The sequence below is a fragment of the Mus musculus genome, chromosome 8 (assembly GCF_000001635.26).
Source record: "Mus musculus strain C57BL/6J chromosome 8, GRCm38.p6 C57BL/6J".
Lineage (NCBI taxonomy): Eukaryota > Metazoa > Chordata > Mammalia > Rodentia > Muridae > Mus > Mus musculus.
In genome coordinates, this window is record NC_000074.6 from 72,498,370 (window position 1) to 72,514,491 (window position 16,122).

The window sequence follows — 16,122 nt, forward strand, 5'->3', positions numbered from 1 at the left end:
GGAGTGAGTGATGATTCCCTGCACCAACTTGAGCTGCCCTTTATGCATGTGCACACATGTATTCCATACACATGTACATGGGAAACTACTTCAATGAACCCCAGACAGAAACATGGAAGTTGAAAGTAAGCTCTAAAATGGTTGCAGGAGAGGATCTGCAGTTGTGGGATGATAGATGTTCCTGAGGAGTTCAGAGCACAGGGCAGAGTAACATGGCACTGCAGGTTCTAGGTTGACAAGCAGTCAGGAACTGTGGGGGTGGAGTTTAGACAGAATACCAACAAAGCTGATTGTCCATAGCCCTAAGTCCTCTCTATCTTTGTGCCACATGTCGAAAGGGTATGATGATATCACCTGCCACACTGGGTAACATGGAAAAATAGTCTGCAACCCTACCGACTGTTCATGAGGAACCGCCCAGCTCCAGCACTTGGGAGGAGGTGTCAGCTAGTAGCCCCCAGGAGGTTGTTCCATGTGACATACCACAAGCAACCTAGTGACCAGAAGATCGACCTTCAGGTTTCCTGCTGCTGCCCTGATCTATGTTGGCTGAATCCCTTCATGTTTTGATTGTCTCACCTACCCATAGCCTAGGGCCAGAGAGCTGCCTCCTTACTGGAGGTTCTTGGGGATGATCCATACTCAGAGAGATACCAACAGAATTCAAGTCCAGGTCCCAATTTTCTTACTGGCTGTCACCTAAAATGCTGCTCCTAGCTTCAGGAGTACATCATGTCCCTGTGTTCCCAGCCCTCTACCTACCTTCAATACCAGCCCCAGAATCCTGATCATGTATAGCCCAGAATTGTTCCTGTCCGCACCTTAGCCATGTCTTGTCAGGTAAGGTACCAGGCCTAGGTTGGTTTCCAGACTAGGAGGTAGATAGCCTATAGGCCATGGGTATCCCCCAGCTTTTCTAGTCTGTCCATTTCCAGCGGAAGGCAGTCACCATGTCTCTCTTGCTTCAGGGCTCTGCCTCCTGGGAGAGAAGCTGTACTGAGAAGAGAGCAGTCAGCAGCCCTTGTACTGTCGCACAGCTTTCACTAAGCCATCCCTCTGTCAACAAGGCAGGCCCTTCCTTGGGAACAAGGCCTTCCACATGTGATATTTCCTCTGGGGCTGGGGCTGTAAACACATCCAGATTACAACATTGGTCCTGCTGCCCCATGGATGGGTGGCCTACCTAGAGACATGGCTGTCGTACTCACCTCTGAAATGGGATGGGCAGGGATTCCATGCAAAGAGTGTGCAATGAGGAGATCATTCCTAAGAGAAGATAAATCAAGTGTTCCCTGGCCTGGGATCTTGGTGCCACTGGGCTCCTGAGCTCCATGGCTTCATCTCCATCTAGTGACCTCACTCTGGTATATTTAGAGCCCTGGGTCCCCACATACTCCTGACCCAGCAGTCCTTGATGAAAGGAATTTGCCCAAGCCCCAATGGCCTGGCAGCACAGAGTGTCCTTGTCCTAGGACAGAAACCATTCTGCTCCCAGACAGGAAGAGGGGACAGAACACCTAGGGGAACCAGATATTGGGTTGGTGCATAGGAAAACACACACACACACAAATGCTAAGCTGTGCACAGACCAGCCATAGTGCCTTCTGGGGTTATATGGATCAAGGTCTAAGGGCCTTGACTAAGGGGCCACTTTATCAGTGTGGGCTTCCAGGAGGCCCTGAGGGAAATGCCATATCCTCCGTGTTCTCCTGCAGCTGTAGGTCATTCACCTAAGGAACTGCCTGCCACACTTACAAGGTCCACACTGCTGGAGCCACACACTGGAGCCAGTGTAAGTAGATCAACCATCAGAGCAGTGAGTGAGTTAAGGTGAACCTACCTGCCTAGGTAAAAAAAAAAAAAAAAGCAAGGAAGAGCTAGAAGAAGTGATATGGGCTGGCAGGTAGGCTCAGGTGCTCTACCACTAGGACAAAGCTGTTAAGGCTAATCCACTGCCACCATCATAACAGACACCCTGTCTTTTCTTGGTTGTTCCTCTTACCTGCATGTCAATACCTACCCACTCATCTCCTGAATGCTGTTCTGACTGCCTGGGGAGCTCTTGGCAGTGCTCTGCCTTAAGTGCTCTGCCCTGAAGACAGCTTCAGGGCAGGTCTGTAGCTCAAAGTCCTAGTTGCAGGCCTGAGGGCCATTTACAACCTGCTGCTGTCAAAAATAGCCTGGTTCTTTTCTCTCTTTGGGACTCATTCCCAGTGCCCAAATATTCCCAAGCACCCTGCCAAATGGTTTTCCCATCAGGAGAGCTCCGGCACCAGGCCTTGAGCCATACACTTGTACATAGTGCTGCCTGAATAGACACAGATCTATCTGTATTACCTTAACAAGCAGTATGGCCAAGCTTGCCTCCCCTCCCTTCTCCATCAGTGACAGGCTCTACCCATTCATTTGCATTGCTGGACATCTAGTGTTGTAGTGCCTGCCTGTGTACAGTGGCTCCAATGGAGAGGCTTATTAGCAGTGGCCAGCAGAGGCACTAAGGAAGCAGGTGGCATCTCTGTGGGAGCCACACAAAGGTGTGTCAAGGAACCACCACAGGTCCAGATGGAACATGAATATTCATGATAGAGGAAGAGTGTAGAGGACAAAGTCAGGCCAATGGGTGCATGCCTTAGGGCATCTAAGGAGACATCTCCTTTGTCCTTCATCACTCTTCTTCCTGGTTGCCATGAGATGATCATGCTCTGCCACATGCTCCCACTTCAATGTGGCAAACCTAAGGGGCATGTGCGTGCGTGCGTGCGTGCGTGTGTGTGTGTGTGTGTGTGTGTGTGTGTGTGTGTGTGTGTGTGACTCTTTCCTACTATTAAATTGATTGTGCTGGGCATTTTGTCATGGTAATGGGAAGGTAACACCCTAAGGCCTGTTCTGAGTATTAGGCGGGAATCTACCTATATACAAGATCCAAGGGCTCAAAAAGACCCTCAGTTTCATTCCCTATTAGGCCACAGCCTGTGCTGACTCAATTCCTGCTAGGCAAATCCATGACATCTGCAGCTCAATTCACTGTGAGTCTGAGAAGAGAGGCAAGCCAGGCAGAAAACACCAGGTCTGGCACTGCTGAGATCCAGACATGGTGAATAACACTCCTCAGAAGCAGTGACTATTCTCTCTACTAGTTACTATTCCCTTTTATGCTTAAATTTGGCTCTAGGAGACTATGGGAGGTGGAGGTACAATGAGTGCTTTCCTGTCAGTGCCTCCAGGGCTGGGGATAGTCAGCAAGACTTCCTAACTTAACTCAGGGTACAAGGCCTTCCATCTTTGCAGACTCCAGGACTCATAGAACCCTGAAACTCCCCCACCACTCATAGAACCAGGAGACTCATAGAACTCTTGAATGCTCTTAGCTGCTTTGACCTGAGCCAAAAAGTATTATACCCTAGGAGATAAGGCACTGGGACAGCTCACCAGGGTTCAACTCCAGGCAGGCCTCCTGCATTCCTCTGACTGGATCCACAGAGTCCCAAGTGGGATGGCACTAACTCAAGAGCTAGTGTGACTCTTCCCTAACAGAGGGTGGCTACCCATGGGGAATTTGCTGCCACAAGCTGAAACAGGGAACCAAGACACCAACCAAATCTTAAGAGTCCTAGTATCCCCTCAGGTCATCTCATACATTGGCTTGCCATACTGTGAAGTGGGAGCATGTGGCAGGGATACCTGCACAGTCTTGGCCAGGTTCTTGGGGCCAGGCACAGCAAGGAGGAATCAGCAAACTGAGTAGTAAAGGAGCCATCATTTCTGATCCATAGGCAACAGGATTTCAAATATTACTATTGTGTGGTACATAAGGCAAGGTGGAGGATGCCAAAGTTGGGGGCTTCTCATAGAGGGGTGGTGTAACCTTGTCCTGTGGGGACTGCTGCCTGCCCAGCACTGCCTCCTACCATCCTCTAGCAGTGAAGGCCCATTCACATCTAGAACCAGCTCACATCTCTGACCCCTCTAGAGGACCAGACTGTCTTGCAAACTCTGTTCACAGCAAAGGCTTAGAGTCCTCTTTAAAATGAAGCCCAGCAGGAGAAACTGGATATCATGGTGAATCTCAGTTCTGTGAGTATATCAGCACCACCAGATTCCTCCTTCCCGACTGTGCTCATAAACTCCTGGGGCCTGAGAAATGACTACCTATGGGGAATTTTCAGCTACCAGCTGAAACAGGAAACCAAGACACCAAGTCTAGTCCCAGTATCCCCACAGGTCAGCTCACCACTCTCTTTTTCTCTCCCCAGCTAACCAAAATCCCCGACGCTGGCAGTTGCCATTGTTCCCCAGAGGCATCCACACTAATGGGACCCAAGTATTGTGCAGCTTCATTTTACAGTGAGGAAACTCGGTGTATGCAGGATAGGGAACTCTACATGGACCACAGAAGGCAAAAGCCTGCTGCTTTCCTGTGCAGGGTGGAGTGTACTAAGTTAGCATCCTGTGATGTACTTGCCCCAGCCAGCAACAGCAGAGAAGCACACAGGTAACACAGCTCCTTGAAGTTGGACCCTCCAGTGTTGTGTCATTTGCCTTTCTTTTCTCAAGGGTTGTTGAAGAACCAAGACCAGGTACATTTCAGCAGTTTCATGCCCAATGGTATCCTGAAGCAGACGTATACAGTGATGGCCTGAGAGTCATCTGGCCAGTGCTCCCAGGCACTGCCTGCCAGTAGCCCCAACCACATCTGTGCAGCACAGTCCTCAGGACCTACACCAACATCCCTTGAAAAAAAACAACAGTGTCTTTGTGGGTTTTAGGGGTTTTTTGTTGTTTTGTTGTTTTTTACATGAAGAGTAGTCTAAACAAAAATTTACAAAGCTCACTGAACTTAAAATACTCTGGAAGTGTTGATCAGCAAGAAGGCTGTGCTTTCAAACCAAAACATGCCACAGATGGCACCCAAAAGCAGGCAATCTGTGAGCCTTCAGTGTGCTGTACACTCCTGGCTGATATTGTTTAGGACACCTGTGAACAGAATGAGTGCTACAGGGCATGCTCTGGGAGAAACAGTCTCTTCATCTTCCTTGCCTAATGCCTCAATAAGCCAGGGAGCCTGGTGGGCTTCCCAGTGTCATTAGCCGTGTGGATCATGTGGTCTCCTGGGATGCCTGGTTTAGGTAGCCTCAAAGTTTCCCACTCACAGCTTTCTTGGAGAAAGGACAGTGGGGCAGATCCCACAACCACTGTCACCACTTATAAAAAGCATTTCCCTTATAAATGGGACCCACCTGCTCCCTAAGGAATTTCTAGCACCTAAGTAGCCTATCACAATCCAAGTGTCTCTGCCTGCCCTGAAATAAGCCAAGAACTCTGATAAGCAGAACATGCCACAACTTGGCCCAGGAGATGAGAAACCCAGCCGGGGTGCAAGCTGCATGCAGACTACTCACTGTACCCCATAAAGCACCCCAGAGCATGGAACTGCAGCAGAAATTGAAATCTGCGTGCACAGCTAACCTCTTCAGCAACAGAAGCTACCTGAGAGCAAAGAGAATGGCTCTGTACAACACCCACACACTGTCCTTTGGCTTTTGGTCAGGACTCCACAGACTGTCCAGTGCACAGGCCCTTCTTGAGTGCATGGAGCTCCCATGAGTGTCATCTGTGAGTTTGCCACTGCTCTACCCATGTAACTGGAAAACTTGTAAGCCAGACACAACTTTCCATTTCTACCATCAATCCTCACAGGAGGGTTTTGGTGTCTAAGTGTCTGAGGACAGCAAGTTGGGTGGGAGTCCTCTACCTGGCCTCTCTTTGATAGAAGAGTTGCTAAGAACACCAGCTGCAGGAGACTGGAAATGACCCAACACCATGGGAGGAAACACAGTACTTGGTCCACACCTTGTGCAGAAGGCAGATCTCAAACAAGAGCAAGCCAGCTTTCCAGGAACTGTTTAAGAAGCAGGCTCCAGAGCCAGCTGAATACAGGCAGTGAAGCTGTGTGTATACTCAGGCTGTTAAGAACAGATGGTGGGAGCCACCTGGTATCCTGCACTAGCCCAAAGCACAACCAGGTGCCTGCCTGAGCCCAGCTCCTCTCCCAGGAGCCTGGGAAACCACAGACAACATATTGTGCATTAACCAGGCCATGCAGAAACACCCACAGGAACCTGGCCTGGCTTCTAGGGCAGCTTCATGATACAGAAAGTCCCTACATGCCTGCCTATGTACACATCATACACATGAATAAGTAAATAAATGTTATTTATATAAATAGCTTTTACAGCCCATCCTGCTGTCCTCAGACACTTGGTCACCATAACCCCATCTGCCTGAGACCAATGGCATAGAACTTACTACACAATTCACCTAGAACTGTCTTCAGAGCAGCTGAGGGTGACCAAAGCACTTTGGAGGCACCACACAAGGACAGCTCCCTGTCACCTAGTGGAAACAAGATGCATTAACTGGGGACAGGCAGGCAGTGCTCAGGGACCAAGCACCATGAGCTCCAGCATGACATGTGTCTCTATACACACCAGGGTGCCAGCTAGCCTGGCTCATGACCAACCTCATTTGCTCCCTGTGCAGTTGGCACATACCTGCCTCCATAATGTTAGTGTCATCAGTAAGATGTGGACACTTGTGTGAACAAGCAAGGAAAGAAAGCAGTAGAGAGGAGAGGAGATGGGGCAGATAGGTGGCTATCATCTGAAAAGCAGGTTAAGTGGGTAGAGTAAGGCCAAAAGGGAAAGCCCAAACCACAGTAAACAGATAAAGCAGCTAGCCCTGGAGAACCCCAGTCACTGAAAAGAGCAATCAGTTCTAATCAGCTCTGGACAGGAGGTTCTGGCCAATGCAAGTGGGCAAGAAAAAGACAGAAGAGGCCTTCCAAACAGGAATGAGGAATGAGTGCCCACACCCTGCATTCATGTTAGTTCTTGGGAAGCACTTAGGGCATCTGAGCAGAGCTACAGGACAGAGCATTTCCACCACAGGTTCACAAGCTAAAGACTCCAAGTCAAACCCCCACTGACAAATAAATATGAAAGGCCCAAGAGGTGACTCAGTGAGTAAAAGTGTACACAACCAAACCAGACAACCCAAGTTTAATCCCATATCCCCAGATTGTCCCATGACCTCCACTTATGCACATGCACAAAATAAATTAATGTTAAATTAAATTCTTTAAAAATTATCAAGATAATTACATATAGATTAACCTTACTGCATGTAAAACTCAGCACTGAAACTTAGAAACATAGCTAAGGAAATAAAGCAGATATCATGTCAGAGCAGACACCAAGGTTTTGCACTTCACTGTCTAAAACCAATCCACAGAGTGGACTCAGGCAAGATCAATGTCAATTCAAGCAGATACTTTTGGGGAAAGTGGCAAGATGATTCTGAAATCACATTGAGTGCAGAGACTCAACACATAAAGCCTTGTCACCAAGTGTGTCCCTGGGACACACACAGTAAAAGGAGAAAACTTCTATAGATAATTCTCTAACCTAACCCCCTTCCACCTACACACACACACACAGATATGCATGCACACATATGCCCAAATGCACATACCACAGAAACCAACAAAAACAACAGTAACAAGAACCTTTTAATTTAATAATCAGGCAAATGAGGCAGGTGCCAAGGTGTCAATGATAAGCCCTTTTATCACAGAAGATACAAAATAGCAGACATACACTCAGGCAACCAATACCATCGGCTATTAAGAAACGCAAAGTAAAAGTCCAATAGAAACCACCACATACTCTCTGAACAGCTAAAATTAGGACTAACTTTATCATATGTTGACAAGGTTTGAGCAAATGGTTCCCCCACCCCTTTCATTCATCTGGATGACATCAAACTCCTGATCCTCCCCCATCCACACCTAGGAATACTGACATGATGAGCATGTACTGCAACACCATTGTTGGGAATAAAAAGTTGTAAAATTATCTTAGAAAGTAAAACAAACCAAGGGGTTAACAATATGACTCAGTAGGTTGAGATGCTTGTCACAGAAAGCCCTGCTGCCTGAGTTGATCCCCAAAATCCAGACTCCAAGTAGCTGTCATCCCGTCTCTAATGCATATCCACACAAGCATGTGTGTGAGGAAATTAAGAAACCAACTAATCCAAAGTGTTAATATATACACAAAGTGTGGCTAGTAAGATGGCTCAGCTGATAAAGGTATTTGCTGTCTAGTTCCACTCCCTGGACAAAAAAGTAGAAAGCAAGAGATGACTCCATAAAATTGTCCTCTGACCTCCACATGCACACTATGACACAATGACACATCCTCAACACACAACACACACATATTCTCTCTCTCTCTCTCTCTCTCTCTCTCTCTCTCTCTCTCTCTCTCTCTCCCCCCTCCCTCCTCTCCTCCCTCCACACTTTATAATAAAAAAGAATGGATTATTACTTAGCAACAAAATAAACCATGACATAGTGTAACATGGATAAACTTCAAAATCAATACGCTGAAAAGGACAGTCTTCCACCTAACCCAAAAAGGAGTGTGTGCATGCATATTGTACAATTTACACAATTCTAATAGGGTTAAACCAACCTACAATTGCTGAGAGGAGAACAGCACTTGTCTGGGGGTTGGGAAAGGAAAGGGGAATAATGCTAAGGAACAGGAAAAGTTTTTTTTGGCAGCGATACATTTGTCATTTCACATACCTATGGTAAATGGCACTACAAATGTACCTAGTTACAGACTTCAGATGTACAGTTTATTGTATGCCAATTATAGTTTAATAAAATTGAAAAAATAGGGGCAAGTTATAGCAAAGAAGGTATTGTACAAAATTAAGAGCAGTAAAGCCAACACAGGAACACTTTTTGTTGCAGAAGACAGGAATGAGCACCCTACACCTTAGAAGAAAAAAATCCTTTGGGCTGTTTCTCTCCAGTGAAATGAGGAAGGATAACAGTTGAGCCTAAGGACCCAGAAGTTTGGAGGTCTTCTAAAGACTGACAACTAAACACAGAAACAGAATACATTGCCAATTTCATTTCTGACTCTGCCCAACACTGACAAGCACCAGCTCCTCTTTCTGGAACTTAGCACATCCCTATGGATACCTGTGCACTAGAGAGATGATGTGTCCACAGCAGAATGGGAATGGCTGACCTTGGATTAGGCAGGTCTCAGCACTCAGAAGCTGTGCTGTAGCTATACTGGTCAAGCCTCAGCCAGGTGCCCTAGTCTCTAACTTGCCTCCACTACACCTAGAACCCAGGAGAAGGAGCCAACTACCCAGCTTCCCAGAAAAGACAGACAGCTCTAACTTCCAGACAAACATCAGTGAGTTCCCCATAACAGCACCTGCAGCCACCCTGGGCAAAGTAGCTCAGTGCCTGGCACACTGCCTCACCCTGGGTGTGCAGGGGCTGTGTCTAGCCATCTGGAGTTCCAGTTTCCACATTATTCTCCAAACATGGGACCTGGGGTAGGCACCCAGAAGCTCTGGGAAAAGCCCCAGACCCAGCACTAGCGTCTGTGCTCAATAGTGGTCTGAGGGCTCCTGTCTCAACCCCACCAGATCTCTGTGACAACCCTAAACACACAAGGAGTGTACAGAGCTCAGGTTCACATGCACAAAAGAATGCCCTCTTATGTCAGCATCAGAGTCCTCCAGAGGAGGGAGGGTATGACAAGGTTCAGAAGAGCTACCACAGGATAAAAGGCAAAGGGGTGCCTAGGGTAATGGAAGAAAAGCCATCACCACCTAGCATTGCCCAGTCAGAAACAATGGCTCCTGGCAAGCACAGGCCCTCAAGCCTGCATGTTTGGCAGCCAAAAGCACTAACTCCATGTGTCAGGGAGTTAGCTGGTCACCTCCAAGTATTGATCACATCTGTGGCATTCCCCAGCCTCAGGCACTCAGTTCCAGAACTCTAGGCAGAAAGGGTGCTTCCCTTCTCCTATCCCCTGCCCCTGTCAGTATCTCTAAGGGCATTTGCCTAGGTTCCAGCAGGGATGCTGGTAGCTACTGTAAGTAGGACCAGCAACAAGCCTTAACACAGGGTGGGGGTGTTTCAGAGGGCCCCAGTCAACTGTTTCACTAACTACTGCCTCACAACATCACTACATATTCCAACTTTAAAATGGCACAAAAAATGGCACAGACATGTCACATACAGCCTGCCTGCACTTTGGGTGGGTCATTGATCCACTGGTGCCCATCACAAACCAGCATGAGACATGGTACAGGGCCACTGATCACAGGCAGCAAGGAGAAAAGAACAAATTACCCACACTGGCTCCCAGTGACATCTGTCAGATATCAACAGGATAAAGTCATGGCCATTTCACCAGCAGCAGATCCCCCAGGCTGGGCTCAAGGCAAAGCTAGTACACTAGCTCCCCATTCCTAACACCATGAAAGCATGCCCATTCCAGCAAGGGGGAAGCTCACTGAGCCTCTCAGGATGACAGACCCACCTGTTGATTCTCTGTACCCTCAAACCCTCTCAGCCTACCAACATAGGTTTTGCTTACTTCCACTTCAAAACTGCCCATCACAATAATCCATCAGTGTGTCGTAGAGAGATGAGGTCTCTTCCTACTGGGTGCCTGCCATGTTTACTTCAATACTACAAATATTTGGAGTCTCTATTTCTGGGGCAAGCTGATCCCTGAATACACCAAGTCAGTATCTGGACATCACCCTTTGTCTTGTACCCAATTGCTGCCCATGAGGGGTGACAGGGACAGAAGTGATTCTCATGAAGAACACAGAGAATGCTGTCCCAGAGTGGGTTGGGGAGACCTTAGCCAGGCACAGTGAGGTCACTTCTGTTCCATTGAGGCCCTGGTCAATGGTGTGGGCCAGTACTCTTTCAAGCCACACTTGCTAGCAAGGCCAAATGGCTTTTGGGAGTCTTCATTTTCAAAGCAGTGGTCCTGTCAAGGCCATAAAAATGTTCTTTGGTCTACCTTCTTGGAAGCCATGAGCTGATTCCAAAATGTTATGTTATGAGGTATAAAGTACAAAGCCAAATAGGGAAGTCTCAAGGCAGTGGACATAGAAGCTTGTGCTGCACTAGCAAGCCATCTCAGCTCACTAGGCAATGTGGCACTGAGAGACCAATGGCACCTGACAACTTCTGGTGGACCAGGACAAGACTGGCCCCTACCCCTGCCAGACTAAGGAACTACATACCAGCACTCTGTTCTGGCCCAGAACCAAATACATGCCCAACACAGTTGGGGCTGCAAAACTAATCCAAAGACAAGTAGCACACCATGGCTACAAGCTGTTGGAGAGAGCCCTGTGCAAGAGAGCATACAATAACCTGAGCATGTTAGTGTAAAGTACAGTCTGTAGAGAGACCAGTATCAGGCCTAACCTCAAAGGTCATGCTGGGTAGGGAACCAAGTCACCCCAGGGGCCTCCCTTGTCTTAGTGCAGGCACTGCAACAATCTTTCATTGTGTGTCCTCAACATCTCGGTCTCACAGTACACAAACCTGCTATCCTCCATCCGCAGGGAGACATTCAACCCTCACCGTGGCTCTACCATTTGGTCCCACTTTCATGGTAGTCAGCCAGCAGCACAGCCACTTCTAGAAAGCATGCCTTCACACTTCCTTCCTTTCTTTAGTTTTTCCTTACGAATCTGATCCCGAAAGCTCAAGTTGGCTGGAAGCATCCAAATTCTTTTCTGGCAACTGCTAGTGTTTCAAGTGTTTTCAGTTCTCAGCTGCACACAGTGCTATGGTCCCATTATGGGGATGGGGGTATAAATGTGTTGTCTTCTAAAGGATCCCAGGAAGCTAAGACCTCCAATTTGGCAGCACTGTCAAAGCATCTGGACTGTCCCCTGTCCTTGTCACTTGTCCCTGACACTACAAAGTATGGCAGTATATATCTAAACACCAGCAGGGGATGGAAAAGCAATGCCCAGGGTCTTCTACTGTAGTATTTCTGATCCAGCCTCAACCAGACAGAAAGAAAAATGAGGCTCAGCCACCTGTCCACACTAGGAGCCTTGCATGCCAATTCCATGTCTTATTGAGCAATCATCCATCCCTTTGGGGACATGATGGCATGGTGTGGGGATGCTCCTGGAATTTGGGGCAGATCGGTGGGCTTAAGTAAATCCTCATCTCTCCTAAAGGAAAGGGGCGACTAGGCCTAATTTAATCTCCTGAGACCTTTCACATTTGCACTGGTTAAGGGAGGCTTAGGATGAGACTCCATAGCTCATTGTCTATGCCTTCCCATCTGCCCACCCTTCTTTGCTGCGGTCCTCCTGAGTCTCACTCTATGCTGTAGCCCTAAATCTACAAACTAATCAAGAGCCAAGCTAACCCAAACGTTGCCCAGACTTGTCTTACATCCTGCCCTGGAAAGCTTGGTTTTCCTCAGCACAAACTCAAGGTGGCAGAACTGCGAGTCTACCAGACATACCTAAGATATGGAGGTGCCTAGAACTCTCTCAAGGATAGCTGGGTTGTTTCAGGACATTTATATGGAAACCATGACCTGAGGACTGACTGGTGGCTGTGATCTCCAATGGAAAGCACGGTCTACTTTTCCTACTTCCCAGGGAAGGATGTGTGGCCCCAGCTATGCCTAGCATGATCCTATATACAACAAAGTCAGATTATTTGGCAGCTCCTCCTGGATGGAAGCAACTGTCACTACTGTTTCCCATTAATACTGAAGGTAATAACAGGTAATACTGAAGATGAAACTTAGAAACAATCAACAAGGCTGGATGGTGGTGGCACATGCTTTTAAATCGCAGCACTCAGGAGGCGGAGACAGGCAAATTTCTGAGGTGGAGGCCAGCCTAGTCTATAGAGCAAGTTCCAGGACAGCCAGAGCTACACAGAGAAACTCTGTCTTAGAAAACTATCACAGGCCAGCATGGCTCAGCAGACACAGCGCTTACTGTGCACTATGCAAACCTGATGATTTCTGTTCCATCCCCAGAGGGTAGACTGGAACAGATTCCCTAAAATTGCATATACACAGACAGACAGACAGACAGACAGACAGACAGAAAAACACACACATAAAAACATAAAAAGGGAAATACGACCAAAGTCACAAAAATATAATATATTCACAGGAAATAAAATAGAAACCAAGGTCCGGATTCCATTCAAAATTCCTGAGTAAATGAGGGTGACAATGCCTGCTTTCTCATGTTGGAATGCAGATGACTGACTGCAGTGCATGCACAGCCCTTGCTATTTAATCCTTGCCTAGTACTTAATCATGTTGCCTTCATCAGGTTAAACAACCCAATGCCCGAAGCTTCCAGTATTCTGAAATAGTTGTCTTGCTATGTATGTAGCCCAAGCTGACCTCCTGCTACAGCCTCCAGGCTGGCACATTGAGGCCTCCCATGGAGTAGGGAATAGCAGTCTTCAAGCTCTGCCTCCCAGCATCCCTTGCTGCTGGTAGAGGCAACAAGTACAGTGTTCCAGGGAGTAAAAGCTATGCACCCATAGAACTAGGTTGGGGGAGGAAGGTAGAAAGCAGGGCTAAAGTAGAGAAATAAGGGACAGAGAGCCTGTGGTGTGCCAGCTTGTGTCATAGAGGACCATACTTCATTTGGTCCTGAGAAAGCTGGGTACCTCAAAAATTCACAGTACAGAAGATGCAGGTGAGGTGGGCTGTAATTCCCATCTTCTCTGAGAAGCACTCCAAGTACAAACAATTTCCTTAGCTCCAGGTAACCCCAGCAATACCCCTCAAAGCTCCCTTTACCTGTATCACTGGGCTGGCTAGAAAAAGGTCTCACTGCAGTACCTGAGGGGGTGAGGGTGGGTTTTCTGGGCTATTCTCTTCCCCAGCTGTAGTCAGTGCCCCATGCCTCTAAGCACTGCAGAGAAATAGTGTCATAGGCTGCCCTGGAGCACACACACACACAAGATATTCCCACCAAAGCACATAACTAAATCCCCTACACAGAAGAAACTCTTTTCTGCCCCCAGCTGCTCAAGAGAGAAGCAGCACGTCCTGTGGTAGAAGCAAGCACAGCAGCTCTAAAGCACCCAGCCCAAAAGACCAAGACACCTACCCTGGCACTCTGGGGTCTGCCTCTAGCTATAAACTTGTGTCTGGACTCATGATGCACCTTTTTCTAAACTACACACAGCTGGTGGGAAGAAGACTTGGCCTCTCATCAAAGTTAACAGAAATCTTCAAGGTTCTTAAAATTCACAGTGACCCTATAACTTTTGACTAAGAACTGTCCCACCCTGTCACCAACCCCTGAAATTTCTTTTCATTCCCCAAGTCCCTGCCAATGGATCCAACACTACCTTCTTTTCATGTCTCTGCACTAGCCACACATGAGCCGAGAGGTCTCTGTGGCTCAGCCTCAGTGGAAGCAAGCACCACTTTACTAGTAAGCATCTCCTCCAGAACTCCACAAATAACAGTGTCTTCTTAAAGTAGCCAACCAAGAAGGGCCTGAGGCCACCTGACTGATCTGGCTGAGATCACACAGCTGGGTTTAGGGCACAGTCAGTCTGGTAGCCAAACATTGGCTCAGTCTATGACCTTGAAGCACAGCTCAGTGCTGACCTCAAGGGGCACAGATACCTCTGATTACAAGCCCTTCAAACAGTGAGGCAGAGGTGGGATGGGAAACTGGAGTGTTTTGAGGCCTCCCATGAAGGAAGGGAAACAAGAGGGAATTTCATGAGTGCTAGAGAGAAAGTAGGAGTGTTCCAGCTGTACAGCAAGGGTCAGTGGGCAGCAAAGAGCACCAGGTTAGGTGGGATTCTGGATTCAGGAAGAAACCTGAGGCTATACTCTGCCTGAGAAGTAACAAGCTCAGTCTAAAATTTTAAATATCTCACTCTGGCTACCTAGTAGAGAATGCTGGGCTGACTACTCAGCAGGCACTGGCTAGCTTCACAGAATGAAATGATGAAGGGCAGGAAGGAGTTAGGATATGAGTGGGAATGAGGTTCCAGGCACAGGCCACAGAGCCCATACTACACAGGCTGCTAGGATACGAGGCTGGATATACAGGCCACACTGGGAGTGGTGGAGGGTGACTTGGTTATCTTTGCCCCAGCTGTGGAACACTGAGGAACTGGTGTTAGTACATGCCAGCTGTTCCTGGCAGCTTATGTGGTACTTCACTAAATGAGGCTGAGCTCAGACTGCTTGGGTGATGAGGTTCTCACAAGACAGAAATGTCACCAGAACAGAGCCTAGAATCCTCCTGTGCCTTCCCTGTGTGCTTAGGCCACCTCCAGGAACCAAGTTTGCTACTTAGAACTTACCTCATTAGCCATGACTGAATAGGGCCTAAGATGGGTACCCTCTGCTTATACCCTCCCCCATCATGAGACCCCCACACTGTGTGCACACTAAGAGAGCTCAAGGACCAGCCCCACATCCCTCCTTGTGCTTGTAATTTAAAATCTGTGCCTTCAACTGCTGTTCTAACCACACTAGCCATCTCTGGTCCCTTTGCTCCACCATCATGGACTCTGGGTTCTCTGGAACCATAAACCTGAATAAGCTTTCTTCTGTGTGTTGCCTTGGTCATGGTGTTTTAGCACAGTAAAAGAAAAGTAACAGATGAAGCTGGTACCAAGGATTGAGTTACTGCTGTGACAGGCTTGACCATGCTATTGGGGTGGGGTGGGGTTGGGGGGGAGATATGAAAGACTTGAAATTTTGGACTAGAAAAGTTGTTGGATGCTGTTAGCGGGACTTATGGGTCACCCTAGTGGGGGCCTGGAAGATAGCAATGCTCAGACTAATATGGACTGTGAAGTCTCAGCTCAAGAGATTTCAGAGGGAACAATTGTAGAAACTGAGCTAGAGACCATCCCTGGAATGTTTTGGCAGTAAAAGTGGCTACCTCTGTCTTGTCCTAAGAATTCCTGGGGCTAAACTGGAAGATAGTGGTCTCCTTTCTTGGTGGAGGCAATTTCAAGGCAGCACTCCATGGCTGTCAGCCACCATGCTTTCAGACAATGATATTGTCAATTCACCCCTCCTAACTACCTACCACCCTCCCTGGGTTTTCAAGACAGGGTTTCTCTGTGTAGTCCTAGCTATCCCGGAACTCACTCTGTAGACCAGGCTAGCAAACTCAGAGACAGCCTCCTGCCTCTACTTTCCAAGGGCTAGGATCAAACCTAGCTGGATGGTGTTATTAAAC

The 16,122-nt window shown here is 47.9% G+C and overlaps 1 protein-coding gene across 2 annotated transcripts in view; it reads right to left on the reverse strand.

Moving 5' to 3' along the window:
* Med26 (mediator complex subunit 26) overlaps positions 1-16,122 on the reverse strand; it is a 53,756-nt gene that overhangs the window by 3,815 nt on the left and 33,819 nt on the right. The gene's annotated exons all lie outside the window — the stretch shown is intronic.